This window comes from Dipodomys merriami, unplaced genomic scaffold (genome assembly GCF_024711535.1).
Source record: "Dipodomys merriami isolate MVZ:Mamm:240054 unplaced genomic scaffold, mDipMer1.0.p SCAF_1, whole genome shotgun sequence".
In the NCBI taxonomy this organism is placed as follows: Eukaryota; Metazoa; Chordata; class Mammalia; order Rodentia; family Heteromyidae; genus Dipodomys; species Dipodomys merriami.
This window is the reverse complement of record NW_027202270.1, coordinates 142,465,885-142,493,814: the sequence shown is the minus strand read 5'-3', so window position 1 is coordinate 142,493,814 and position 27,930 is coordinate 142,465,885. Positions and strand designations below refer to the sequence as shown.

The 27,930-nt window shown below is 43.5% G+C and overlaps 1 long non-coding RNA gene across 1 annotated transcript; it reads right to left on the bottom strand.

The window, feature by feature from the left end:
• Positions 1 to 371: 371 nt before the first annotated feature.
• LOC138808431 (uncharacterized) lies at positions 372 to 14,487 on the bottom strand. Its single transcript, XR_011366465.1, has 3 exons — positions 14,306 to 14,487; positions 9,688 to 9,819; positions 372 to 526 (listed from the first exon to the last, which is right to left on the bottom strand). It is a non-coding gene; the product is annotated as an uncharacterized lncRNA (long non-coding RNA).
• Between the last annotated feature and the right edge of the window lie 13,443 nt (positions 14,488 to 27,930).

Here is a 27,930-nt window from a genome sequence, read left to right as displayed (position 1 = left end):
TAGGCCAAGCTTTCAACCTTAAATTTTAAAAAGCATATTCAATACTATTGGGATATGTTTTTTCCTCCTTCCTAAGTTCTCACTAAAATGTAAAGGAACTATAAAAGGCCATATATTTACCATTTTCAAGTGAATGTGAGTTGAGAAAGAGTATCACCCACACACCTGCACTACAAGCAATCTTAAAAGGTCATTCCCTCTAGCTGAAAGTTAATGACAGGGTAAAAATGAGTAGGAAGATACTGAGAATTCTGTGCATAAATATGAAAGGGGTGAGTGCAATTATTTATGACATAGGGTACTACTGTGTTAATTTCAAATAGACTGATAGGTCAAGGAGGCATATTGTAAACTCTTGAGGAGGTGAGAACCTTTTTTCTGCCAAGGGCCATTTAGATACAACATCAAGGGTCATACACAATTATCAGTACAGGCAGGCAGCGTCCAGCAGCCGGTGGAAAGCATATGTCTGTTTTGTTGTTTATCAGATGATTGGCCAGATTCCTTACCCCTTCCAGAGCACTACCTGAAAATAAAACCAAGAAATATAGCTAAAAAGACAAAAAAAAAAAAGGAATAAAATATAATACTAAATTAGATTTAATTTACCAACAGAAGTGGTGAGAAAAGAGTGAAAAACAAAAATGGTCATGAAGAAGAGTATATAATTGCCTTCCTCCAAATAACTACATAGCTGGTCACATCATTTGATCTTGTAGTACATATTCACACATGTATATGTAGATATGTTTTAATTAACACATAAACATGTACATAGCACTGTTTTAAGATGGGACCACACACCATGGGACTGGTAAGTGAGAAAAGGAAGACAACCAAGATGAGCTCCCTCATCGTTCCAAATCTCTGCCCCACACCAGCTGGACACCATCTGCATCCTCAGCTCCATAGTAACTATAGAGTTTTCTGGAAATGGCCAGCAAGTTCACTAGCCTCATACACCACCGTCCTTAGTCAACACCCCAAATTGATGGCTCCTCTGTGTCAGTTTTATTGCTGGTTCGCTCCAAACCTATGTCTCTCTGTTTTTGTTTTTGTTTTTTCTTTTGTCTTTTTTGCTCTAAAATAGAGCTGGGCCCTTTAAACACATCCCCTCCACACTGGCGCAGGCTTAAGCTGTGTCACTAGAATGGATGGAGGGACATGGCAGGGGAGCAACTTTTCTTTGTTGTTTCCACCCATTTTCTTGCTCCTGTGGAGCAGATGCCAACTGTGCATGTGGGGCATAGAGAGTGACACCCTTGGGGAATTTTAGCTGTGGTCTGGGGAAGGTTCTCCGGGGTCTCATAGGCACCCTGGTGATCTTTGGGGCCTAGCCATATCAGCCTCATGGATGTTTTCCTGCTTCTAGTGGAGCAGGCTCCAAGATGTCCCAAAGATGCCCATGTCCTTGTCTCTGATTGTTATGTGGATAGGAAGAAATAAGGTTGTAGGTAGAATTACAAGCAGGATTATCTAAGATGGAAGTGGGCCACAGTAGCTGGAGCTGAAGCAGCCATCTTGTGACTATGAAAGATGGGCCAAAATAATTACAGAATAGACCTTGCAGCCATTGAAGCTGTACACCCCTGCAACCTCACATCTTCATAGTTGTGAGTCTATGAAATGAACTCCACTGATTTTGCTTAGAGTTACTTGCAGTCAAGGAATAGTCCTATTATATCATGCTAGAAAGAAGCTAATCTTTACTCCAAGTTTCCATCTGACATGTTTTCCAGCCCATTGTCACCAAGGATTTATTATGCTCGTTTACCTGTCTGACATGCCCAATTCTGTGAACTGGCGATTAAGGACAGCCCTATCCTGGCATGTAGTAGCTGCTTAGGAGAGGATGGCAAGATGTTACTGGTAGTGGGGCCAGCAAGAGGCTAACTAGCATGAGGTGATAGCCTGGGCCATACAGCAGGACTGTCTGAAGGGACTCAACAGTTGAGAGGCAGAAGGGAGTGGGTGAAGGAAGAGAAAAAAGGGCTCAAAATGGCTATCAGGTACTTCATGTGTTATGAGTTGGGGCACTTCCAATTCGTGGCCTTGGGAAGATTGGAACATGGTAGTGACTCATTCTTCCTGGGAAGCAAAGGTAATGGTAGTGACACATCTCAGGGGCTTAGTGTGACTAAGAAACTCAGTGCATGTAACTGCTCCTAACAGAGCCTGGCACACAGTTCAAGGTAGAGTTACCAGTTTAAATCGCCTTCCCCTACTATTGGGGCAGGATGGATGAGAGCAGGGATATTGAAAGAGAAGGGAGAGAATGAGTAGAAAGGATTCCAGGAGGAAGGAGGTGGGAGAGCCAGCTGGCTAGCTAGGTGCTGTTTGTCACTGGAAAGATTTGCTTTAAAATGGGACTGGAAGTGAGATTAGAGATCCTGACTTCACTGAGGGATTTGTGTCACCAGTAAATACTTTTTTGATTAGTATTTTAAACATTTTCCAGGGAACTTGGGGTAAGAAGAGAACAGTTGGGATGCTCTTTCCTCCCCCTCCAGTCCTGGAGCTTGACTTGGGGCCTGGGCTCTGTCCCTGAGCTTCTTTGTGGTCAAGGCTAGCACTCTACAACTTGAGCCACACCGCCACTTCCAGCTTTTTCTGAATAGTTTATTGGAGATAGAATCTCATGTACTTTTCTACCCAGGCTGGCTTTGAACTGCAACCCTTAGATCTAAGCCTCCTGAGTAGCTAGGATTATAAGCATGAGCCACCTGCACCCAGCTGGGATGCTCTTTTTAAACGTGAAGACTTGTATTCTGGGGGCACTGTAGCAGTCTCTGTCCCTAATGGATTTCTATAAGAATTAATGAAGCCCAACAACAAAAATGACAGAAGATTCCAGATAGTAAGTCATTAGTCTTGAGGCAGTGAAGAATGCTGCAGGACCAGTAGGTGACATATCAGGGCAGAGACAACTTTCAAATACTGCAACCAGGGACCATTTGCAAGGTTACTGGTTCATACCTGTAATCTAAGCACTAAGAAGCTGATGCAGAATATCATGAATTCAAAGCCAGCCTAGGCTGGCTTGTATACACTTGTATACATGCATATTTACATATATATATATACATATATTCATATAATGCCATTGACGCTCTCTCTGCTGATTCCTAATAAATACACTGCACTACCTTATGTGTACATGACAGCAATTTGAAGTAAAGCAAGAAAATATCCTTTCAAATGCAGTGGATGGAGACCATATTTTTAAAATTACATGGACTTGAAACAAATATTTCTTGCTTTTTATATTAAGAACCTGATTCAGGGAAAGGACAAGTCAAGGTGACTGGTCTCTGGTGAACTTGTGTGGGCCACAGGGGTACTAGTGCCAGACTTTCATCACAGGCCTTGTGAATGTCCCTTGATCAAACCAGTTGTCTGCTGACCAGCCTGGATGCTGTGGATGCCCAACACAAGGGCAATAAGTAAGAGGGGATGTGTGTGTCATGTCACAAAGAAGAGAACCCAAATAAAATGCAAAGCCAAACAATGGGAAGACATTCAAGTTATTCTTTAATCCTACTAAGGAGAGTTTGGAAATTACTACCTGACCCCACCTTGCTCAAGATGACCTCTTATTACATATAATTGTGATTAATAGTAATAGTAAGCATTAATGAACTGATGGCTGTTTCCAGCTACTTGCTGGGTGCTTTATAGTAACTCATTTAATCTTCACATTAAATAAATCTCTCCCATTGTAAAAATTAAAAAAAAAAAAAAAAACAGGCTCAAAGAGGTTCATTTACTTGCCCAAGTTTGTACAGCTACTCACTGCCAGTGTGACCCTACAGCCGGTCTGAGTTCTGTTTGCTGGGGAGGATGGAGTCATTCTCATCTGGTTCTTTGGCTGGCACCACTGAGTTAAAGAACAACTTCAAATTTCTGAAGAAGTGGTTCCCAAACTGTTGATTGTAATTAAGATTTGAGAGTCCAGACTGACTAGCTTGCCTACGAAAATCTGCATTAGCCAAATTTGTCCCTATCTGAGTGTGTTTTTTTTTTTTCTTTCTGGGCATCAATTTCCACTAGTAGTACCGTTTGCTGTCTCTCAGTATCAGCACTGTAATCAGAGCACCTCTACATGTCTAGGCCTTGGTTCCAAATCCTTATTCTGTCCCTCAAGCTTGTGTGGCCATGGGAAAACGACCTAACCCTTCAGAGCCCTGACCTTTGCATCTGTCTAGCCAGGATTCTTTCTCATGGGACACCATAAGGGCTAAACAATTAACACAGGTCAAACATCCAGCACAATGCCTGGCACTTAAAAGGTGTTCAGTGAGTGTTCATCTCGTGAGCCAGGCCTATTACTTCTTGGTCCTGTTCCTTCCCTCTCTACAATTCTTGGAGGCATGTAAAGGTGTGTTCAGTATACATTCAGAGAACCCTTCAGTGTGATTGAACAGAGCAGAGCAATGCAGTGGTCCAAACATGGTACTAACCATGGCAAAGTAGGCCTAGGAACCCAAGTCCCTGACTCCAAATCCCTGGATTGGGTTAGCAGACAGGTCCTGGGATTCCTCCAGTTCTATTCATCCTTGGCCTGGGCTCACAATGCAGGCTGGTATGTAGATGGAGTTTGCTGCTTGCCCTTCATAGGCTGGAGTATGAGTTCTCTGACCTCACCACAGAGCTGGGTGCGGTGGGGCAGACTTGCTTGTGTGGAGGGTGAAATTGGGAAAGGACCTTCCTAAGGCATTAAAAAAAAGTTGGATCTATGCTTTTGCTGCTTGCTGAGGGTGAGGGTGGCATTTTCTCCATAGTAGAAAGGGAAATATCAGGACAGACAAGCTTTCGTGGTTCCTGATTTGTTCTTCCATATCGCATAAGAACCCAAAGGGATGTGGCAGACTCTCAACTCTGCCAGGAAACAGATAAACCAGCACCTGCTCCAAGGGCTTTCTGGGTGACTCCTGGTGTGTCAAAGATGTTTGCTCAAGAAAAAGCTTGACATATGCTAAATCCAGGTGCTGACACTATTTTTGGAGCTGAGTTTAGAAATGATTTCCCAGCATCCCCAAGCAGATCATGTAAACCTATAATTACTTTGAACCTGTGTGTGTGTGTGTGTGTGTGTGTGTTGTGTGTGCGCGCGCGCGTGCTGCTTAAGGTGTTATGCGCCAAAGCTTGTTCAGTAATAATTAGCCTGATCTTCTGCCCTTTATCATGTCCCATCACTCCTGTGCTGGGGGAATTTCCCTGAGTACAGCCTGGTTTGATGGCACTCTTCTTTGGTGCTCTGCTCTCTGTGTGCCCTGGAACAGGCTGCCTTTCTGACAAGATCTGAGGACTCATCGCATGGTGAAGCATAAAAGCTGAAGTTGGTAAAAGCAAGTGTAAGTTGTATCCTGTGGATGCAACTTGGATTTTCTGCTGCAGAAATGAACTGCCAAAAGATAAGTCAGATGCCAGATCAAGAAGGGAAAACTAACTAGAAAGCTGACCAAGAGAAAGAAGATTTAAGTAGTTTTCCTTCCCAGTTAGATACAAGGAAGAATTGTCTCCTGACTGGTTCAGAAACCGTAAATAGAATTCTAAGCAATTGAGAGATACACCAACTCCAGCAATATCATTTCAGCAGCAGCAGCAGCAGCAGTAGCACCCTGCCCCCAGTACTGTATCTGAAGAGTTTTTACCTCCATCAGCACCATGCTCACTATTACAAGACTCACATGGTGTAGTGCAGAATCAGCCCCATTTTACATGGATGGAAACAGAGGCTTGGAGTTGAAGCCCATGGCTGGAAATCACAAAGGGTGCATTATAGCACCAGGCTACAAATGCAGATCTGGCTTCTGATTCTGCTGGGTTGTTCCTTCCTGCCACATTGTGGCTCTAGAACAATGTCAGAGAGAAGATTTGGTGGTAGAATCCATCCCGCCTGGTTCCCAGAGTGGTCCAGTTACCCCAAGTACCCTGTGGGAAAGTGCAGTCATTTGAGTTTTCCAACTCTATTCATGTATCCTTCGGTGATTTCCCCCATCCTGTCAGTAGGGGGAGGCAACAGACAATGCATATGAGCACCTTGGAGGTGCTCTTGGAGGGAAGTATGTTTTTCTTTAAAAAATGATGCTTTGGGAATTAAAGTGGATAACCAAAGGTCCGTGTGAGGGACTGGCTGCCATCTCGAGCAAAGGCTGAACTTGTGTTTTTGTTGAAGTCTTTCCACAAAGCTTTCTCTGGTCTATCACAAATATGCGACAGTGAATATTGACCAATGAATGACAACAGAACCAAGGTGTTGCCTTCATTCTCTTTCGCCTTTATTCTTGCCTTTGGTCCCTGTGTGACTTTCTACTCATGATCAGTTCTGGTTTTGTAGATGTGCAGTGGCAGGGCCTGTGCCCACAGGGCAGTTATACTTTCCGCCTGTGTACCTGGGAAGCTCTTCTTATGTCATTGGGGGCAGAGATGGGCTGTTTGACTGTTGCATGCAGGTTGGTTCTGTGGCTATTTCTATATCATTTTTCTTCCTGTGGTGATTTATTCTCTTTCTAGTCTTCTAAAATTCCATGTCTGCCTTCATTTCCTTCCTTTCTGGTGGAAAGAATGCCAACTGTCCATGGCTAGGCCCTGAGGCCTCGCAGTGTCCTATGAGCTTTCATGTCAGGGGTAATCACACTGCCCTGTTTAACACCCAGCTAAAGGACAGGTTAGCCCCAAATAATCCAGCTCTTTCCTCAGTTGTTTTTGCATTTAGCCACATGGTCCCTTTTGTCCCTCTCTTCAAGTCTTCCTGGAGGTCAGTCCTAAAACTGTCATGCAGATGACACTTCACTATGGTGGCTGGCTACTAAGCACCAGCGCTGACTACCCTTCTCCAGCCAAAGTGGACTTTCCTGTGGCTTTACTGGAAACCAGAGATACCTGAACTCTCTCTCAGTCTGATAGGAAGCTATGATAGACTCCTGAAGACCCAGTGGCTTGTAACAATAGAAATACATTTCTCACAGTTCTGGAGGACAGAAGTCAGCAAGGTTGGGTCCTGGATTACAGGTGGCAGCAACATATACTGTCCTGTGATAGAGATATCTCAACCTTCCCTCTCTTTTCCTCTTTTGTGCTATTACTAGGACTTGAATTCAGAGCCTGGGCACTATCTCTTGGCTCAAAGCTAGCACTCTACCACTTGAGCCACAGCTCTACTTTCAATTTTTGGTTGGTTAATTGGAGATAAGTCTCTCACAGACTTTCCTGGCTGGGCGGGCTTTGAACCACAATCCTCCGATCTCATCCTCCTGAGAAGCTAGGGGTACAGGTGTGAACCACTTGTGCCAGGCTTCAGCCACTTCTCTTTATATGGAGAAAAGGCAATGAGAGAGCTCTCTGGGTCCCTCCCCAAAGGGCACAAATCCCACGAGTCTTTAACTTTCATGCCCACTATAGTCACTTGTCCAAATCCACACATCCTACTGTATCACATTGGAGGTTAGAACATTAGCATTTGAGTCTTGGTAGACACAGACAACCATCCAACAGAGCCTACAACAATCACTGTGGCCAAAGAGAAGAGTGGTTCTCTTGCCTCTATGCTACCCATGATGGAGCTGGCCCAGTGGTTTTTGAGCCTCCATGAGCACAGAGTGCATGCACTTGCCTCTTGGTTGCCTCTCTTACCCTCTGGCCAGGTGGAGGTGGGCTCATACAAAAGTCCTACACTTAAGTCTTTAGAACATCAGCTCTTCTTAGTGACAAGGGGCCTCTTAGCAGTGCTTGATTCTGCCTTCCCTTGGGATGTATTCTACATTTCCACAGCTCTCTGCAAAAGGACTATTGTCCAGGCATAGTAGCAGGGTGGGGGAGGGGAGGACCTTGAGGTCTCTCCAGGGCACTTTCCATCCATTAGACTATTGTCAGACCTGTCCCCAAGGCTTCTCAATGTGTCTAGACCCCCCCCCGGGGGGTCTGCTGAAGATGAGACCTTGGTTTAGTTTGAAAAAAAAAAACACCAAACATTTGTCACCATAACCATCTTTCTCTAGCCCAGTCCTATGGTTCTTCTTTCTCTGATCTTCCTTCAATCTCTTTCCTTAATTCTAAATCCCAGAATATTGTGTCAGGAGGATATAGGCCTTACTTAAAAGGGGTTTTCCTTCATCAAACTTGGGATGACCTGAGCATTAAAATTAATCACAACAGTTATAGGTAATAGGCATTTAAGGAGATCGGATCAATTTGTATTTATACCAAATAAAAGAGGAAGGGACATAAGGAAGGGCCTTCTTTGTAGAAGAATGCTGATTAATAAATTTGAAGGAATGATAGAATTAAAAAGTACCATTTTTAACCACCATAATAATAAGTCAAGAAAGAATACTTTTCAAAAGTAGATGCTGAAGTCATTAGGTAAAGGTTGTTTGGGAAGAGTACATTCAGTCTCCAAGCGTCATCTCAAAGATTTCACATGAATTGCAAAGGTAGATACCACCATATCTAAGTGATCAAACTTACTGTGAGCAATGGACAAATCAATATCAAGGCCCCTGGTGTGACACATGGTAAAACATTCCCTGCATAGAAGTTCTGCCCTAGCCAAAAGGAAATATGGCCTCATGCCTGTAATCCCAGCTACTTGGGAGACAGATGTGGGGAGGATCTCTGTTCAAGCCAGGCAAGGCAAAAGTTACTGTGACCCCCATCTCAATCAATGAGCTAATGTGGTGGTGTGCACCTGGGAGCCCAATCATGTGGAGCTGGAGGTAGGAGGTTTATAATTAGAGGCTCAATCCATACAAAAACACAAGACTTTATTTGAAAAATAACTAAAGCAAAAAAGAGCTGGGGGCATGACTAATGTGGTAGAGCACCTGCCTAGCAAGTGTAAAGCCCTGAGTTCAAACCCCCATACCATGAAAGAGAGAGAGGCAGAGAAAGAAATTAAGGAAGGAATAGAAAGAAAGAAATGAAGGAAGGAAAGAAGGAAAAAAGAAGGACATTAAGGAAGGAAGGTACCAAAAAAAAAAAAAGGAAAAAGGATGGTATCTGGAAACATTCTTGTAAACAACTGTCCTAAAATCTCTAAACAGTCAATTTCAAGTCTGAGAGTTACTCCAGATTAAGAGATGAGCAAGACTAAATACAATCTAAATACAGCTAAATACAGGGAGAGACCTTGGATTGGATCTTAGGTTTTAGGATGAAATCCACCTCTAAAGGACATTATTAAGACTGTTGGGAAAATTTGTATGTGAGCTGTAATAATACTATACCAGTTAAAAAATCATTAATAAAAGAAAAATTTAAATGACAGAGAAGTAGTTTTCATTATTTATGCATGTGTGTCTGAAAACACTGTATTGTTCTAAAAGTTGGGTTGGTAAGTACTACAGCAATCTTTAGTCACTGATTGTCTACTTATTTTTCAGTTTTCGTTAGAGTGGACTCATGAAAACAGGTGGGAAAATCAACAACTGTCAGTTAGAAGGGCTGTGTACACTTGGTGTTTCCCTTCGGGACAGTTGTGGGAGAGCCACAGCTTTTGGCAGGAGCTACTTCTGTTGTTTTTGGACAAGTGCTGGTATAGCACAAATTGGGGTTAAGTTATTATTTTTAACTTCCTTTACATTCTGAAAGTTACTGATTTGAAAAGCCCAGAATTTCCTTTCTTTGCTCTTGTTAGCTCTCTACACAGGCAGAAACCTGGATCTAGGGAGGAGCCATAATACTTACATGGATAGCATAGCAACTTGTGTGCAGTGAAGCCTTGCCCAGAGAAGAAAAGTTGCTGTGATCTTTAAATCATGGTGATGATGATTTGAGTTCTAACTCTCAGTATTCCTGAAGGGGCTTAAGGTTGATTCCCTAAATGATAGAATTGGAAAGAATGATTGATTATAAGTACTATCTTTCCTGTCAAATACAAACCTATTACTGACTTTGAAGACGTATTTTTGGTCTAGCTTTTTGATCTGGGAGAAGAAATAAATTGAATTGGACATCATGAGTGTTTTAGGGAAAACTACACTCGAAGAACTCAGCCTCAGGTCCAGGGGATGATAGAAACCCCCGATAGGTCTTGAGCAGGGTGACTCTTGAGCAGACAGACTTATGCTTTTTGGCCCACGGAGGCCATTGGCTCCTTCAGGCTCCCTGGAATCAGCCCAGCCCCAAAGAGACAGAGTCATGGGTGATGGTAGAACAGCCAGAGGGTTCTGGAGCAGCATCATGGTATCTTGGCCCCCATCTTACTTCACAGAAAATACTCAAAGGTTCTGTGCTCCTAGAAGGCCAGGGCAAGTCTGAGAGAGTCCCTCAATGGAGATGGGGGAAAATATGTGTATGAATATTTGGTTAAGTTTGACAAGAAGCTCACTACCCTGCCACTGAATGGGACTCAACTTCAGAGATCAAATTAGATCCAAATAGAATGAGGATTCAACTTGACAGTCTGATAGGCTATGGAGGTTACACAGCCTCCCTGTTTTGTTGGCTGTAGCTGGCTGCTAAATCAATGGCTGGCCATGGTCTGCTGCTACCCACAGCAGATGGTCTTGGCTTGTTCTGTTTCCACTTGCATGGTTTTTCAGGACTGAGAGACAGGCCCTTTCATTTCACCTGGTTTTCCTGATGCAGACAAAGAGTGCTGTGCTGAGTTCTCCCTATGTGCAGACCTCAGCCTGCACCTGGTAGTCCCAGCAGGAAACATCCAGAGATGATATGGTTGCAGCTACAAGCTTTCTCTCTCCTCTACCCTCACCCTTAGCCCTGGTGCTGTGCACACTCTCTCTTTACAGCACAAAAGGCTACACTGGGAGGCCAGGCCACCAGCAGCTCTGAAGAGTCTCTACCCTTACCTGAGGGGCCCTTTAGTATCTGGAGAGGAGTCACCAAGGAGAATGACTTAGAGGACACAAGAAGGTTACTTAAGAGAGAGGAGCTTTGGGAGCCTCAGGAGAACCCGATTCAGCTTGTACCCTGTGGCTTTGGGGTTTAAATCTCAAATATAACTTGTCTATTACCCGGGAGAGTCATTGTTGCAGAAGACAGAATGCACTATTTGGAGAAAGGAGTAAGGATTGTGGAAGTCATCTCCAACTCTCTCTCTCCAGAACTGGCTCAGGAATGGGGAGCCCAAATGATGGCCATTTAGTTATTTGGTTCTGTTACTTTTGGCCTGTGCTAGCATAGTACATCATGATAGAATTTCATGGTAGAGAAGCTGCTCATGTTATTATGGCCAGGAAGTAAAGAGAGAGAAAGACAAGTGCCAGGTCTTAATATCCTCTTCAAGGACATGTCTCCAACAAGTGAACTCCATTCCATCTGCCCCTTTACCCAAGGGTTCCACCACGACCCAAGAGTTACACGGGCTGACATCGAAGCTATTCACACATGGGAGGTGGGCCATGGCAGATCCACATTATAGCAAGGAAAGAGATACTAATTTATGCCTGGTTTGCATACAACAGGACCAAGAGGTAGTGTACTACATGTGCTCTGGAGAAATCCAGAGCCCAGTCTGAAACAATCTAATGCTATATTGCCTTAATATATGGAAACAGGATGAATAACTCTGCTTGGGTTATCATCAATCAAAAATGGATCGAGTGAAAGTCCCTCAATGACCCACATTTGATTTCACGTGCTCCATAATAGATGTATGTTGTTTTTGTAAGGCTGGGGATTGAACCCAGAACCTTCTGCATGCTAGGCTATGGCTTTACAGCTGAGCCACATTCCCAGCTCCCATAATGTGGAGCTGAGAATGTGGAAAGTTTTTCTGTTTCAGAGGATCATGTAGAGCTCCCATAATGTGGAGCTGAGAATGTGGAAAGTTTTTCTGTTTCAGAGGATCATGTAGAGAGGCAGACAGCTCCACGTCAGGCTTCGTAAACTTCCATTTTTTTTTCTCTCCAATTTCAGTGATGGGTTCAGAATTGATGACACAAATGTTGGAAAGTAGGAGCCAGGGGAAATGATTTCCTTCAACCAAGGATCAGGTCATCTTATTTGCTATATCTCAGGTGCCCTTATTCTCCTGGTCTTGTCTGCGTCTGAGACCCAGGGCTTGCTCTATCTCGGCAGTGATGATTGTCTGTGGCAGGGCTCTGAGGTGGGGCTGATGCCTGAGCCCCATGCGAAAGGTCTCTGCCTCTTCCTGGCACTTTAAATGAGCATTGTGTCACAGGATGTGGAGGCAGGCTTTCCCAGGGGCAATGATTCCATTTGATGCTACTCAGAAATTGACTGGAGCTGAGAAAGTTAATTTCTCTCCATTCTTTTCTTTGATGGACCGTCTGTGGAAAACATTTTCTTTTTTTCTCTCCTTACCCTGGCCAGAGAGGACTTGTGTATTCAGGCAGTTCCACCCGCTGAGAAATAGCTGCATCTGCTCAGTGAAACTGAAAAACACTTAGATCAGTTCTTTGGTTTCTTTGGTGTTGAAGAATAAGTCCATTGACATAGAGGAAGAGGTAAGTTGGCAAAGATTTATTGAAGAAAAGGGTAAGCAGAGCCCCTGCTAGACAGGGGTTACAATGCCTGGGGTGCATTGTGCAAGGGTTATTAAAGCATCTCTAGGAGAGAGCTATGTGATTCTTAAGATTATTGGATAACACATGGGCCATCTCAGTCCTCAGACCCAATCAGAGGCTTCATACAACCTGCACGAGCAATCCATGCACTGTTTAGCCCCTCTGACTAGATGCTGGAGTCCAGTCAGTCAGTCTACTGTTCGTATGTTCTAGGGGCAATGGGCCATGATATGGTACCCACCTGTGTCACATGGTGATGTGATTGAGGTCTTAGGGGCCTGCACATGAGACTGCTTAAAGCCATGGTGAGGAATGCAGAACTTCTATGGGAAGGCCTTTGCCCTGATTATTCAGCCACTCTTTCTGCTCTATTAGAATTTACTGGGAAGCAACAGAAAGCACCATAAAGGATCAAACTGCTTTGCTCCCCATCCTTTACTGCCCTACTTGCTTTAACTCTTTCTTTCACTGTCCTGTCCCCAAAGTCCTTGCCATAGGGCATGTTTGCAAGAAATCCAGACTGGGCATTATCAAACATGGACTTCAGCATTTAAATGAAAGCTGCTTCTGAGCTTTTCCTCTAGGTTACTGTCCCATACCATTCAGTTTGAAAGGAAGATGCCATTGCCTGTACAAGAAGCAGCCCAGAGATGATGACATTGTGAGTGTGAGCTCAGTCCATTGGCCTCACCACCACTATTATTCCCAAGGAAAGTGAGGAATCTACTACCAGAGGGCCATGTCACTGGCTGCCATCTTTGATTTTCTTGTTACTTAGCCAGGCCTCCCTCTTTGGCCCATCCTGTTTTCATCTGTGCACTGGGAGGTGTGCCCCCATGTTCCTGTACTGAGCTTACCCACATTCCTCTGGCTGAGCCTAATAAGCTATATAGTGACTCACTCCCTTGAGACTGCAAATCCCTGTTGTGTATTGGTGGTATTAGAAAATTATGGCCATAACTTTCCACTTTAATCACTCTGGATGAGTTCCGTTGCTCTGATATGACTGCCAAATTCCTGTGGAACTCTTCACAGATGCATTCCCAACAGCTGAGAATCTTGTCAACAAACAGAGAAATAGAACTGGAACTTTTCCTCCGCTGAATTAAAGAAATGTTGAGAATGGGACATGTGGATTCTGATGACAATGGGACATCCTTAGTGGGTTACTTGGTTATCTGATGGCCCCTGGCTATCGAGAAGTCTCACTGAACAACTACGGAGACTGGAAGCCCAAGCTTCAGATTCCTTTAGATTCCTATTGGCTTTTGTGCAACAGTGAGCTCATCTAAGACTTTGTGAGATCAAAAATCTCTAAAACCCCATCTAAATCTCTAGAGGTTAGAAAATATCTCTTCCATTGTTCTGTAGCTGCCAGAGAGAAAACACCAGAGCAAAGCCATCAGTAGCAAGGCTGCTGAGCTTGCAGCCCAAGCTTAAGCCTGAGGACCTTCCTTGGTCATAGCTACATGATAAAGGTGGCTTTATTTAGAAAATAGAAGGTTAACCCATGACCTTAGTCTGGGTCAGATTGGAGGGGAGAGGTGGAAGCTTTCTGAATGTCAAACCAAGTCACTCAACAGTGCAAATCTACCTTAAGATCCTCCAGTAGACAACTCCAAGGCACGAAAAAACATGGCAGGACTTGCGTCCCTTGAATTGAAAATGGAATGTCTCCCTGAGGCACTGCTAAGAGAAAAAGACACAAACTCCGCCTGAGTGGTCTCCACCCAAGCCCCCTTTTTGGTATATGGTATCTTGGGACAATGGTTTCAGAAGCAGAGGTCACCCAGGCAAGTCCTAAAGAAGCTCACCAGTAGACAGCAGCAGGCCTGATGAGAAGCAGCCATCTTGGCTACATGGAAGACAGGGAAATGTCCAAGAAGCCAGCAGCAAGCTGCAACTTCTGGATCCAGTTGCCCAAGCAATAGGTCTCTTTCTCCCTCTATTGGTGCCTCTGTCTGGCTTATGCGATGGCTTTGTCCTGTCTGGTCTCCAGGACACAGGAAAGATTGTGAGCCTTATAGAATCTCCCTTCAGAGGCTTTTAGAATCAACAGAATCCCTTTAGATTCTGGAGTGTGGGTTCTTTTGAGATGTGCTTCCTGCTTCTCCATCCTGAGTACCAAACTCATGCTTAATGGAAACACATAAGAAAAGCAAAGGCCATCTCTTTCCAGATGTTCAAGTGGCTGTATGTGTTGTAGGGTCAACCAAGGTAAAAACAGACTAAGCTACTTGGAGTCAAAGACTTTTGCTAACGGGTTCTTTGGAGATCAGACTTGTAAACAGAGATGTGTTCTCAGCGTTGTCTTGGTCATATCTTTGGTGCCAGGTTGTCTGACTTCTGTGTTGTCAGGAATGGCATCAACTTGACTATAGACCACTCAGCCTAGGTTCTAATTTCTCTGTCTTTGTAGCTCAGCAGGACTGTGAGTTGATAGTTCCCACAGGTGTCTGGATGCAGACATGCCTCTTCATAGCCTGTCTCCCAGCTCTCCTTCAGTCTGTACAAACCTTTTAATAGTTAGGCCAGATCATCCCTATGGAGAAGGCAAGATAAGTCTCTACCATCAAGATAACAGGACAACATTACCTGGTATCAGAATTCTGCTTTCTCCCTAACGATTCTCTTTTCTCCTTCACACACGTGGCTTGTCTTTGTTCTTTTTATAGGTTAATTGAATGCCCATAGATATGGGATTTAAAGATTTCCTTTAGGTGTATATTAAAATAATAAGCACTAAATCTTCTCTCAATTTCTTGGTCCCTTAATTGTGCAATAGCACCTGCGAGGCCTTGCTAGAGCCCATTGCTCAAGCTGTGAGTTTCCTGGACATTTCCAGAAAACTCTAATCCAAAGTGTCTTTCTTGATGCAGAATCTGGCGTTACAACTTATATGTTTGAGCACTGACAATGTAGAAACAGTGAAAGGAGTGTTTGTTGACTCTTAGTTTCAGTTGGTGATGGTGACTTTGCTCTGCATCCATTCCATAATTATCAGAACATATTCCCAGTGTTCGAATCTGCCCCTTCTTTGGGTCTTTCTAATAAGGAGCTATAGAAATGATCTCTGAAACTATAGTCTTTGGTCTTTCCCCTACATGCTCAGTTATGTGGTATGAGGGAGATAGTTAGTTCAATTATGGACAAGAGAGGAACAGCATGTGTGATGGAATCTGTAGTCCATAGCTCATTCTTTGAAACCATTGCTCAGTTGCATCTGCCTCCATTCTTTTTCCCCATGCTAAATAGGATTTCAAAATAATGACTATATGTGTAAGGGCCAATGGGGTTCAGCATAACCTGGTCTGGATTCTGATGCTGCCACTTGCTATATAGAAAACCATAGGCAAGATACATGGACAAAAGTCCAACTCCTATCATTGATAGAACCCTACTATGTGCAGGGAATTTGATGAGGAAAGTACCATTATTCCCCTTTTTTTTTTCAGAGGTTTAATGATGCCAGCCATTCAGAGTTTTAATGATGCCAGGTGTCAGTGGCTCACGCCTGTAATCCTAGCTACTCAGGAGGCTGAGATCTGAGGATCATGATTTGAAAGGCAGGAAAAGTCCATGACACTCTGATCTCCAATTAACCACCAGAAAATCAGAAGTGGTGCTGGGGCTCAAAGTGGTAGAGCGGTAGCCTTGAGCAAAAAAGCTCAGAGAAAGTGTCCAAATCCTAAGTTCAAGGCCCACAATGGACAAAAAAAATGAAGGAAAAAAAGGAAAAGAAAAAGAAACGTTTTAGCGACATGTTCAAGTTCACATAGCCGGTGAGAGGCAGAGGTGTCGCAAGCCACATGTGTCTATGGCCTTGGTGGCTGGCAGCTGTGCGGTTTGCTTCCAGGCTAACATACTTCATTGGTGATGCAGCTTTTCCCTGGCACTCCCTTCCCCTCTGGAATGGTGACAGCTAACTCATCGCTGTCATCTTCAGTGGGTGACAATGGCCAGAGTGGCCCACAGCCTGCGATGAGCCTGTGACATGGAATATAACTGTGGTTTTCAGTCACGAAGGCTTTGGAGATCTTTGTTACTGCAGCATACATAACCTGACAGATCTTGGACCCTGGATCTTAATGATCTACAGACAGAACAAATGCTTGGTACACTGTAGCTCTCAAATATTTTTTTGAAGTCGAAAGGAAAATCCAGAATCTAGAAAAATGTCAGATTTCCAACCTTTTTTTCATTGACAATTTGATAAAAACTAGTAAACAAAACCAAAACACAGAAAAACAAAAAAATGATGATTAAGGGATTGTCCTTTCAACCAGCCAGTCTTTAGAAGACCCCATTCCTTAGATTTTGCATATCTTCAAAGGCTTCTTTGCTTTCTCTTGGTACCTTAACTCTGTGGCCTGAGGAGGAATCTTGTCTAGGATGTGGTTTGCACCTGTGCAAACAAATTGAATTTATTCTGACTGAGCCCCTTCCTATCTGTCACCCAATTACCATCAATAAATATTTAAATATCAAGCTAGCAGCCCCAGAATGGAGCCTTGAGTATTAGGCCTTTGCGAATCCCAGATGATCATTATTAATTCAATGACTGTAGTTGTAAATTGGCTAACTACACACAATGGGAGAGATGATAAGAGCTATCCTCAGTGTGGGCTCACTCCATTGAAAGACATTTTAGATTTCCTTTTCCTCATTCCAAAACAACAAAAAATATATGAGATGCAATTTGTTTCAAACTGCATGCTCCTTTAGTCTTTTCCCTTAATATTAAACAAGAACAAGGCAGGTTGGAAGGGCCATGTCTGGAACACATTGTTCTGAATGACTCAGAGGTTGGTAGGGTCATTCTTTGAGCTAATGTGAATTGGCAGGCAAAATGCTTTTCACTGAGATGAGTTATGTGCTCAGGGTTACCTTTTTTTTCCCCCTCCATCTGAGTTAGAGAAGTCAGAGCAGATAAAAATGAAATGACCCATTATCAAGTAATCAATGAAAAAACTACACTCCTGCAATATTCCTGGATCAATATACAAGTTACCTTTGAGAGAGATGAATTATTCTGTATAGTTCTGAGAACAAAGCCCACTTCCAGCTAGACTCCTCACACACACTGTGTGTAAAAGCAGAGAAAGAAGTCATTTCTCCACTAGGGATGACAAAGGCATGCTGTCTGCTGAGCAGCCTTGCCAAAATAGCCCAGGGGGACTATTCTTGGGAACTTAGTTTGGTAAACAATGATCCAGAGGTACAAGCTGATGGAGTTTGAGAGGGTGTGGTGCAGAGAAAATTCTGGAGAAAGTGTATGTTCACACCCCCAAGGTCAGGAGCATAAATCAGACTGTCTGGATGGCAAATAGCATTTATCAGAATTTAAATGACCCTTTTGACTGAGCAATCCACTTCTAAGACTTCATTTTACAACTACAGTTATAGTTTGTAGTATATAAAGATGCCTGGGTAAGGATGTCTGTGATACATACATGCAACTTGAAAATGTCTGTCCAAAAAGGGAATGGTTAAGTAAACTGTAATTTATCAGTACTACTGATTATTATCAACCACTAAAAGAATGAGGTAAAGCCAGGCACAGTGGCTGAAGCCTTTAGTACTAGAACAGCCCATGGGAAAAAAAGATGCTGAAGAGATCCCATCTTAACCAATGGTTGAGCACAACGGCTCTTTACCTGTAGTCCCAGCTACTGTGGGACGCACATGCTCCTGTTAGCTCCCCAGACAGCAGGCAGAATGAGTGGGAAGATCACATCCTGGGCTGGCTCAAGATGAAGGAAGACCTTACCTTGAAAATAACCAATAGAAACAGCTCAATTGGTAGAACGCCTGTCTAGCAAGTGGAAGACCCTGAGTTCAATTCCCAGGGCTTGGGGGTAGATATCTTTGTGCTGATACAAGGCCTTGGACAACTGCTTATCATGTTTGTAAAATAGGGATGATAATAACGTTCAGTGAGTATCTATTGAGTATCTATGCAAGTGTGCACACAACCTTCTAGCTTTAGAAAGGCTAAATTTCAGAAAAGTGAATCAAGGAACTCATTATCTCAAGGTAAGCCAAGACTCTTCACAGGAGCTGAGGAGATGAAGACAGGAGGAGGAGGAGGAGGAGCATGACACTGTGAGGGTCTTCTATCTGTTGTCTACATAATCATCTCATTTAAATCTGAGGTAGGAATACCATCCCATTTTACAGAGAAACATCTCCAAGCCCAAATCGTTGTGAGCAACAGAACCGTGTTTCGAAGCTAGGTCTTCTCCTGCCAGGCGGAGACCACAGCTTCTTCACGCCTGAATAGCACAGGGCCTGACTCCACTGTGCATCTTCTTTTTTTTTGGTGGGGGGAGGGGTGTCTGGTTGTGGGGCCTGAACTCTGAGCCTGGGCGCTGTCCCTCAGCTCTTCAGCTCAAGGCTAGCGCTCTACCACTTGAGCCACAGCGCCCATTCCGGCTTTTTTTCTTATGTGGTGCTGAGGAATTGAACCCAGGGCCTCAGGCATGCAAGGCAAGCACTCTACCACTGAGCCACCTTCCCAGCCCCTCCACTGTGCTTCTTCTTCTAATGAAATATTTGCTGGAAAAACTGAGCGCACGGACAAAGAATTCTCCTTCCTTTACATCCTTTAGTGCATGGCAGTAATGATGACTATATTTCCTTCGATGCTATGTGATTTACTTTTACAGGTATCCCCTCCCCCTCCCCATACTTGCATACATACATCAGTATAGGTGAAATGATGCAGAGGTGACAACCAGAACATCACAGGGAATTATGCTTTGTAACATACACTTCTTGGAGGGACTGCCATGCTGAGCTGTGTTCTCTGTGTTTCTGAACGCAAGCAGACTTCTTCTTGGGACATTGTGGGAGATGAGAAGACAGAGAAGCAAGAACCACCCAGTGGGGCTTAAAGCTTCTATGTAGAAGTAATCCAGAACACTTTGACTGGTCACAATGAAGTCAGGTGGGCAGACACAGTGGGTGGCAAAGAGAATGGCCTTCCAATGGAGGATCCCTGCAGAAGAACCTGGTCAGCAAGGCAACAAATATTCTGAATGAGAATACCATGTACTCTGCCACCTCCTAGCCTGCTATTTAAGGTTATCAGATCCATATTTAAAAATGTCATTTCTAGCCGGGTGCTGGTGGCTCACGCCTGTAATCCTAGCTACTCAGGAGGCTGAGATCTGAGGATCACGGTTCAAAGCCAGCCCGGGCAGGAGAGACCTTGAGACTCCTATCTCCAATAAACCACCAGAAAACCGGAAGTGGCGCTGTAGCTCAAGCGGTAGAGCGCTCGCCTTGAGCTGAAGAGCTGAGGGACAGCGCCCAGGCCCAGAGTTCAAGCCCCATGACCCACACACACACACAAAAAAAGTCATTTCTAATATGAAAAAGGCAAGTACTTACAATACACTTCCTCAAAAGCTCTTTCAAGTCCTTAACTATCTTTCAAGAGTGTAAATACTCTGAGTGTTTATCATCTTTCCCTATGCTCCAGAGCATAGGAATGCTCAGTTCCTTGAAATATTTTAAGAATTCAACCATGGATCCATGCAGATCATTTTTTTAAAATCTCCAACTTAAAAAATACTTTCTGTTCAATGTATTGATCATTTCCCTCCCTCTATCACTTGTTTGAGTTTTGACAAATATTTCCCTAGAAACTTCTTCACTCCAATCTAGGCTCTCAGATTTGTTAACATAGCGCTATATATCTTATTCTTTCATGATCATTTCATACATTATCTTTAATGTCTGTATAGTGTTGTACTATGTGGACATGCTATGATTTGTGTAACCAGCTATAAATTTTACTAGTCTCAATTAGCTGATGAAACCAGATATTTTGCTGAGTCCTAGTGCCAACTCTATCCCGTCCAGTTCGTCAAAAAGGGTTAGGTTTTTGGATTTAAATCTTACTAAATTGAGACCGTGGGGGGAGGGGGAAAGGAACTCATCTCTCTATCCCTTTGTTTTCAGGAGAATGAGGATTGTGGTAGGAATTCACACTAATTCCCATTTCAGCCAGATTCAGTGCAAGAAGCAAATGCAGAGATTGGTGTCGCCGCACAGTTGGTGGAAGGCCTAGAGGACCAAAGAGGAATGTGGACTCCTGGAATGAGTCCCTCTCCCAGAACTGACCTGCCAGGGCAGCACTTTGCCTCTGAAGCTAGGCTCTAGCGAACTGCAGAGCTCAAGGACACATAGCTGGAATGTTGAGTCGCCACACACGCTTCTGCTTCAAATGCCCAGCAACTGGAGGACCACAGTCCCACTGCAGGAAAATCTCACCTCCCACCTTGTGCTTGCCAAAAGGAACACGAAGTGGCCTCTGCCTTCCCAAACTTATGCAACTACTGCTGACTGGTGAAATTCAACTTATCTGCCAAGCCCAGACTCCAAACACCTGGGAGCCACATTTTCCAGCTTTTCTTCCTGAGAAGTTGGGCAAAGCAATCCACAGGACCTCCTGTTGTTTATTAGATTGTTATAAAGATAAAAAAATCATTCATGGGAGGGCGGGGAAGGTGGCTCAGTGGTAGAGCGCTTGCCTTGCATGCCAGAGGCCCTGGGTTCGATTCCTCAGCACCACATAAGCAAAAAGAAAAAAACCAGAAGTGGCGCTGTGGCTCAAGTGGTAGAGCGCTAGCCTTGAGCTGAAGAGCTGAGGGACAGCGCCCAGGCCCAGAGTTCAGGCCCCATGACTGGACCCAAAAAAAAAAAAAAAATCATTCATGGGAATTCCTAGTATGGAGAACAATGTAACCACAACTATTGATACTTTTTTTTCTCCTGAAAATGGAACTGGAGACAGAACTCAGGGCCTTCTACTTGGCAAGTACTCTACCTCTTGAGCCACAACCCAGTCTTTTCATTTGGAGTTTGTTTGTGAGATAAAGATTTGCTAACTCTGTTTGGGCTGGCCTCAGATTGCATTCCTCTTACTTCTGCCTCCCACTGTTGGGAAGCTACCACATTCAGATCTACTAATGATTGTTTATATAAAAAAGCAAATCATGTAGCAGAGACTGTGCTGATTTTTTTTTTTTTTTTTTTTTGTCGGTCGTGGGGCTTGAACTCTGGGCCTGGGCGTTGTCCCTCAGCTCTTCAGCTCAAGGCGAGCGCTCTACCACTTGAGCTACAGCGCCACTTCTGGTTTTCTGGTGGTTTATTGGAGATAGGAGTCTCACGGTCTCTCTTGCCCGGGCTGGCTTTGAACCGTGATCCTCAGATCTCAGCCTCCTGAGTAGCTAGGATTACAGGCGTGAGCCACCAGCGCCCGGCTGTGCTGATCTTTGAGGAATGAAAAAATTAGTAATATTTCTTTGCTTCTGTCAATATACTTGTAGTATAAATAGGAGGTAGATACTGAAGAAATAATCATGTCATAACAAAACCAGTATAATGGGAAGATCAGAGAGTAAGTGTGTGCTAACTTACACATTCATTTAAAAAAATGAGTGAATTGGGCTGGAAGGATGACTCAAGTGGCAGAGCACCTGCCTAGCCAGCACAGGCCCCAAGTTCAACTTCCCAGTTCCAGCAAAACAAATCCAAAGTAGATTTACTGATGTACTTCGTGCCTGGACCAGGCTTAGTGCTCAGTGCTAAGTGCATGTCTACCTGCTTCTCTACCATGTATGGATGTTGAGGGCAGGAAAAGAAATGCGGAGAAGTGGGAAGAGAAAGCCTCACTGAAGAGGAGGGCATTGGACTGGAAAGAAGATGAGTACTGACACATTCCTATAGACTACGTAAAGAAAGGCCACAAGAAAGGATTTTGGCATCCCCTCAGGCAGCATTTCCCAAAGCGTGTCCACAGAACATTTGTCCCAGAATGACTCCATGGAAGACAGTTCTGGGTTAAGATACTGTTTGGAGATCTCAATTATTGTCAGTACATTAAATATTAAAGAAATTAGAGTAAAATCTTAACCTTTAACTCAGTACACTATTATTATTATTATTATGTTTGAGCAGGAGTTTGAACTCGGGGCCTCTCAACTCTCAATTTTCTTGTTCACTGCTGGTGCTCTCCCATCTGAACCATGCCTCTAGCCCATTTTGCTAGCTATTTTGGAGATAGAATCTCACAGACTTTTCGGCCTGGGCTGGCTTTGAACTACAACCCTCTACATCTCAGCCTCCCAAGTAGCTGATTACAGGCATGAACCACGAGCATCTAGCCAGTATTCTATTTTTCTTTTTTTAACCTCAGAAGATCTCTTTGATATGACGTCAACATTGTGCAAAACCCAGTCCCAGGGGACCAACCAGGGCATTCTAAGAAGTGAAGCTGCGGTAAAAGAGGTGAAGGGTCACCCTGTCACATGATTAGCTCCAAATGTCACAGACCAGGATTGTCTCCAGGATTTTGATTTGACCCAGGACCTGGCACAGTTTCTGGAATGCAACCTTGAAGCAACAATCGCAAGGGATCTAGAGGACAACTCAGCTCAAGTATCAGAGTTGTGGTTTTATTAATAAATACCACTGGCTAATAGAAAACATTTCCAAAAAGACACAGAGAAATTCTCCCTGTAAGTTATCCAAATCCTTTTTTTGTCCCCTCTGAGGTAGGGTTGCTAGATAAAATGCAGGGTGCCTGCAATGTGTGGGACATACTTGCATGCCTCCAATGATTCATTGTTTGGCTGAAATCAAAACCTAATGGGCATCCTTTATTGTTCCTTGCTAGATCTGGCAAACTTCCTCTTAGGGGAACAATAAAGGAGCTTCCCTATTTGTTCATATTACTTACTAATCACCTGAAAGAAAAAAAAAACACAACAAGGCAATTCTTAGATTTGTATTTTGCTTTCCAGTGTATCACAGAGCCAATCCTTTTAAGTGGGCTTGAGAAGATAAACGGATTACGTGCAACTTTCAGGTTCCTGCAGAGAGGGAAAGCCTTTGTGAGAACAGGGAAGCAGGGGATGTATTTATTTCATCTCCCTGGGCCCCACCACATGGAAAGAAGCCCCCCCCACACACACACAGTTAAATTTTACAGCCAGGGTGGCCTGTTACCACATACCCATGGAAGAGGCTCAAACAGAAACCACGAGAATGCATGCAGGAACAGGGTGGATTACATCCTAAGAAATGCAGTAGCTTGGCCTTCACACAAGCAGGACCCTTGCTCCTGAATACTCCAAGCCAGGCCAGGCTTCCAAAAGTTAAGATTTATAGCCACAAAATTCCTGGCACTCAGGCTAGGTGAGTCATCTCCTGCATTGCACACCTGGATATAGATAACACATTGTAACACACTTAAAAGGTCTCCTGTTCCCCATCCATCTTTGTCTTGCCCCCACAAAGATGCACTGAGACCTCTCACAATCAGCCATTATAACTTTGCCAGGAGGATCCTGACCTGAAGACAATGGACCAATTAAAAAAAAAAAAGAGCAGGAAAAGAAAAATCCTCCTCCGCTCTTTATGCTGTGGGTTGTTTAGGCTGTTAGCTTGGCATTCAGCCACAGCTTGGGTGTGAATTTGATCTGTTTTCCTTACAGCCAAGCATATAAGTCAGGTTGTCTTTTCATGGCTTTGTGTGTGTGTGTGTGTGTGTGTGTGTGTGTGTGTGTGTTGTACTCTTTTGTGGGAGTTATTTCTTATGGTGACTGCTTCCTCGGAGAAAGGTGATGATTTTGCTTTAACGTGTTGATTAATTGCACTTTTGTTCATTGGTTTGCTCATTTTGCAAACAGGAAAAAAAAACAACGAAAAAACACCCATACTATTAGGTAGGCAGGCATGGTTGCAAGTCACAGGTGAAGCAGATAAATAAAGCAAGGCCTGTCCAGATGCTTTAGGAGTTGACTGGTTAAACAAATGTTTGCAATTCATTATGATAAGTCAACAGTAGTAGCTTAGTGTGAGGTTCCTTGAAAGGGGGGCTGGGCACAGTGATCAGTTCTACCCACCTATGGGACTTGGGGTGGGGGCAGAGCTGTGCAGAGATTTATGAGCTGAATCTTGAGAGTAAATAGGCTTTTGCTGAGGGTAGAGAGGGAGGGTGGGAGGGGCTAACACAAGGGTAATTTGTTGTTCAGTGAGAGCCTCTACAGTAAGGATGATACATTGAGATCATTAGAAAGAAAATAGCAAAAATTCTTTACTTCTATGTAAAAAATAAACTTCTCCAACATTTGGCATGTGACTTACAGCTGGGAGCATATCATTTATCAAGAAGAAGGCCCCCAATTTATGATGGTTTGATTTAGGATGTTTTATGTGTTTGTGTGTGCTGGTCCAGGGGCTTGAACTCAGGCCTTTTCATTCTTGTTTAGCTTTTTCTGCTCAAAGTTGTTGCTCTACCACTTGAACCATACCTCCCCTTCCAGCATTTTGCTGGTTACATGGAGATTAGACTCTGATTTATTTGTCTAGGCTGGTTTTGAACCGAGATCCTCAGATCTCAGTCTCCTGAGATCTAGGGTTATAGGAGTAAGGCAGCCAGCACATAGTTGATTTAGGAATTTTTATTTGTACAAAAGTAATACATACCTGGGTGTGGTGGCTCATGCTTGTAATCCTAGCTACTTAGGATGTTGAGATCTAAGGATTGTGGTTTGAAGCCAGCTGGGGCAAGAAAATCTGTGAGACTCTTATGTCCAATAAACTACTCAGAAAGGGCTAGAAGTGGTTCTGTGGCTCAAGTAGTAGAGTACTGGTGTTGAGCACAAAGAGGCTCAGAGATAGTGCCCAGGCTCTGAATTCAAGCCCTAGGACCATTTAAAAAAAAGTAATATACATTCAGTAGAAATGATACTCTGAATTGAATTCTTATCTCTTTACAGGCTAGACATACATGATGCCATATTTAGTGGCAGTGCTGGGCAGTGGCAGTGGGGAACAGACCTTAGTCAGTCCCTGATCTGGATACCACAGTGCACTATGTGGCTCAGAGCTATGATTAAGTATTTTCAATACCTCCCTCCTCCCTCCCTCACTTTCTTCCCCACTCCTTCATTCCTTCTTTCTTTCCTTCCTTCCTTTTTTCAGTGGTGGGGTTGAATTTTGGCCTTTTAATTGCTTGGCTTGCTTACTTGGTTGATGCTCCACCACTGAAGCCACACCTTCATGCTGACATTTTATTGATTAATTGGAGGAGGAGTTTCAGACTTTTCTGTTTGTCTAGCTTTGAACTTTGGTCCTCCAGGTCTCATCTTCCTGAGTAGCTAGTGTTAAAGGCATGAGTCACCAGTACCTGGCTTAAATGCAGTTTTGATTTAGGATAGTTTCAACTTCAGGTTTATTAGGACATGAGCTTGCTCTAGCTCAGAGAAAATCTATCTGTATGCTATAATTCTTTGCCAGGCAAAGGGGTTCTCATGATCAACCCATTTTGGCTACCACTGCTGGGCTGGTAGAATTCATTCACTTCATGGCTCCTAGCTTAGGCTATGACATTGCCAAAAGGAATCCAGATAATTACATTTCCTTTAGCACAGGATATCTGAAAATATAGTCCATGGATATAACATGCCTAGAATGCTTGCTTTAAAGTGAGCAAGCTACCTGCCAATCCCAGATCTATAGAATTAACCTCTCTCAGGATGTAGATCCATGCAGCTATGTGTTTAACAAACTCCCCATGTGATGCTTATTGTCCCAGAATTCTTGAGCTGCTATAGCAAAATCCATAGACAGTTTTAAGCAACATTTATTTTCTCATGGTAATGGGAACTAGAAGCCCAGGATCAAGGGATCTAGTGAGACCCCTCCTAGCTTGCTAATGTCAAAAATGGGTTGATGGTAAGAACTTCCTTGCTGTGTCCTTACATATTGAAGAATGGGAGTTCCTGTGTGTCTTCCTCCTCCTCTTTAATGCTCCTTTCCCTCCCTCTGCTCCTCTTGTCCTCCTCTTTGCTTTGATCCTCCTCCTTATCCTCCTCTTCCTCCTCCTCTTTTATAGGCTCCTCCTCCTCCTTTTTCTTCTTTTTTAGACAGAGTCTTCTTGTATAGCCTAGTCTGGCCTTAAATTTACTATGTAGCTCAGGTTGGCTTCAAACTCTTGATCCTCTTGTCTTAGCCTCTTGGGTGTGTGGGATTAGAGCGTGCCACAGGACCAGTTCTACCTTTCCCAAGGACATTGGTTTTATTGTATCAGAACTCTGTTCTAAATTCCTCATTTAACCTTCATCATCTCTCAGAGGCTCTATCTCTAAGACAGCCATATGTGAATCACAATTAGGAATTCAACATAGGGATTTGATGTGGACACAATTCAGTCCTTAGCACTTCAGTTTTCTGGAGTCTGAGGAACACTGCTCTACTCTAACCAATAAGGAAAGAGGAAAGCTAGCAGTAGCTTTGATGATAAGGTCGCTTTGCCCCAAATCAATGTGGGACTTCCAGTTCTTTCCTTTGCCTTCAGTCTGCTTCTGTCCACTAGGCATGCAATGGGATCCATCATTGTGCATCACGTAGAACTTATTTTATTTTTTCCATGGATTTTTATTGTTATTAGAAAGGTGATGTACAGAGGGATTACAGTTATATATGTCAGGTAAAGAGCACGTTTCTTTATGGACAATGTCACCCCTTCCCTCACTCTCTCTGTTTTTCCCTCCCAACCCCATCCACAAGTTGTATATTTTCATTTTTAACTTAGTGTCTAGTAAGTACTACTGATGCACGTGTTCACCCCTTGTCCTCCATTTCTGTGCAACTCCTTACCCTCACAAAGACAGCTGAAGGAACACACAAGACAAAATGACAAGAAAACAAAAACAACAACAAAGGGAAAAAAGCCTCATTTCCATTTCGTGGAGTTCATTTTGATAAATATTATTTTACATGATCAAATGTACTTAGGTCTTACATAAAATTTAAAATTTTTGAACCGCCACACTAAAAAAAAAAAAACAAGAAAAGCCACAATAAAACTGCTTCGAATAAAACTTCATTTAAGTCAGTGCATCAAAAATATCCTCTCAACCTAAAAAATTATCAGACCTCTTTTAGTGTGTGGTGCTGGGCTGGCATCCAGGGGCCTGCACATGCTAGGGAAAAGATTCATAATGTTTTATAACTTTTTGCATGAAACGCTGGACGTCCTGTGTCTTATTTTATACTTGTATCTCAATTTGAAGTAGTCAGATTTCAAGGACTCAGTGGCCACACGAGGCTCATAACTATTGTGTTGGACAGGCAGTGCACTTGGCGCCTGAGGAGACAAAGCAAAAAGATGTGTTGTGTAACACACTATACAAGTAGCATCCTTTCTAAGCAATGCTCTATGAGTATGATTAGTTCTGAAATGTTTTTGTTAACATGACTCTCCTCTTACCGGCCACTTAAGATGTCAAGTTTGAAGAGAGAACAGAAGCTGGCAGCTCCTCCTGGCAGGTGAGGAAGATGTCCCCATTCAACAGCCTGCTTGGGTTTCCATGAGAAATCCCACGCTGCCAGAGCTGGCTGATGACTGAGCCTTGCTGAC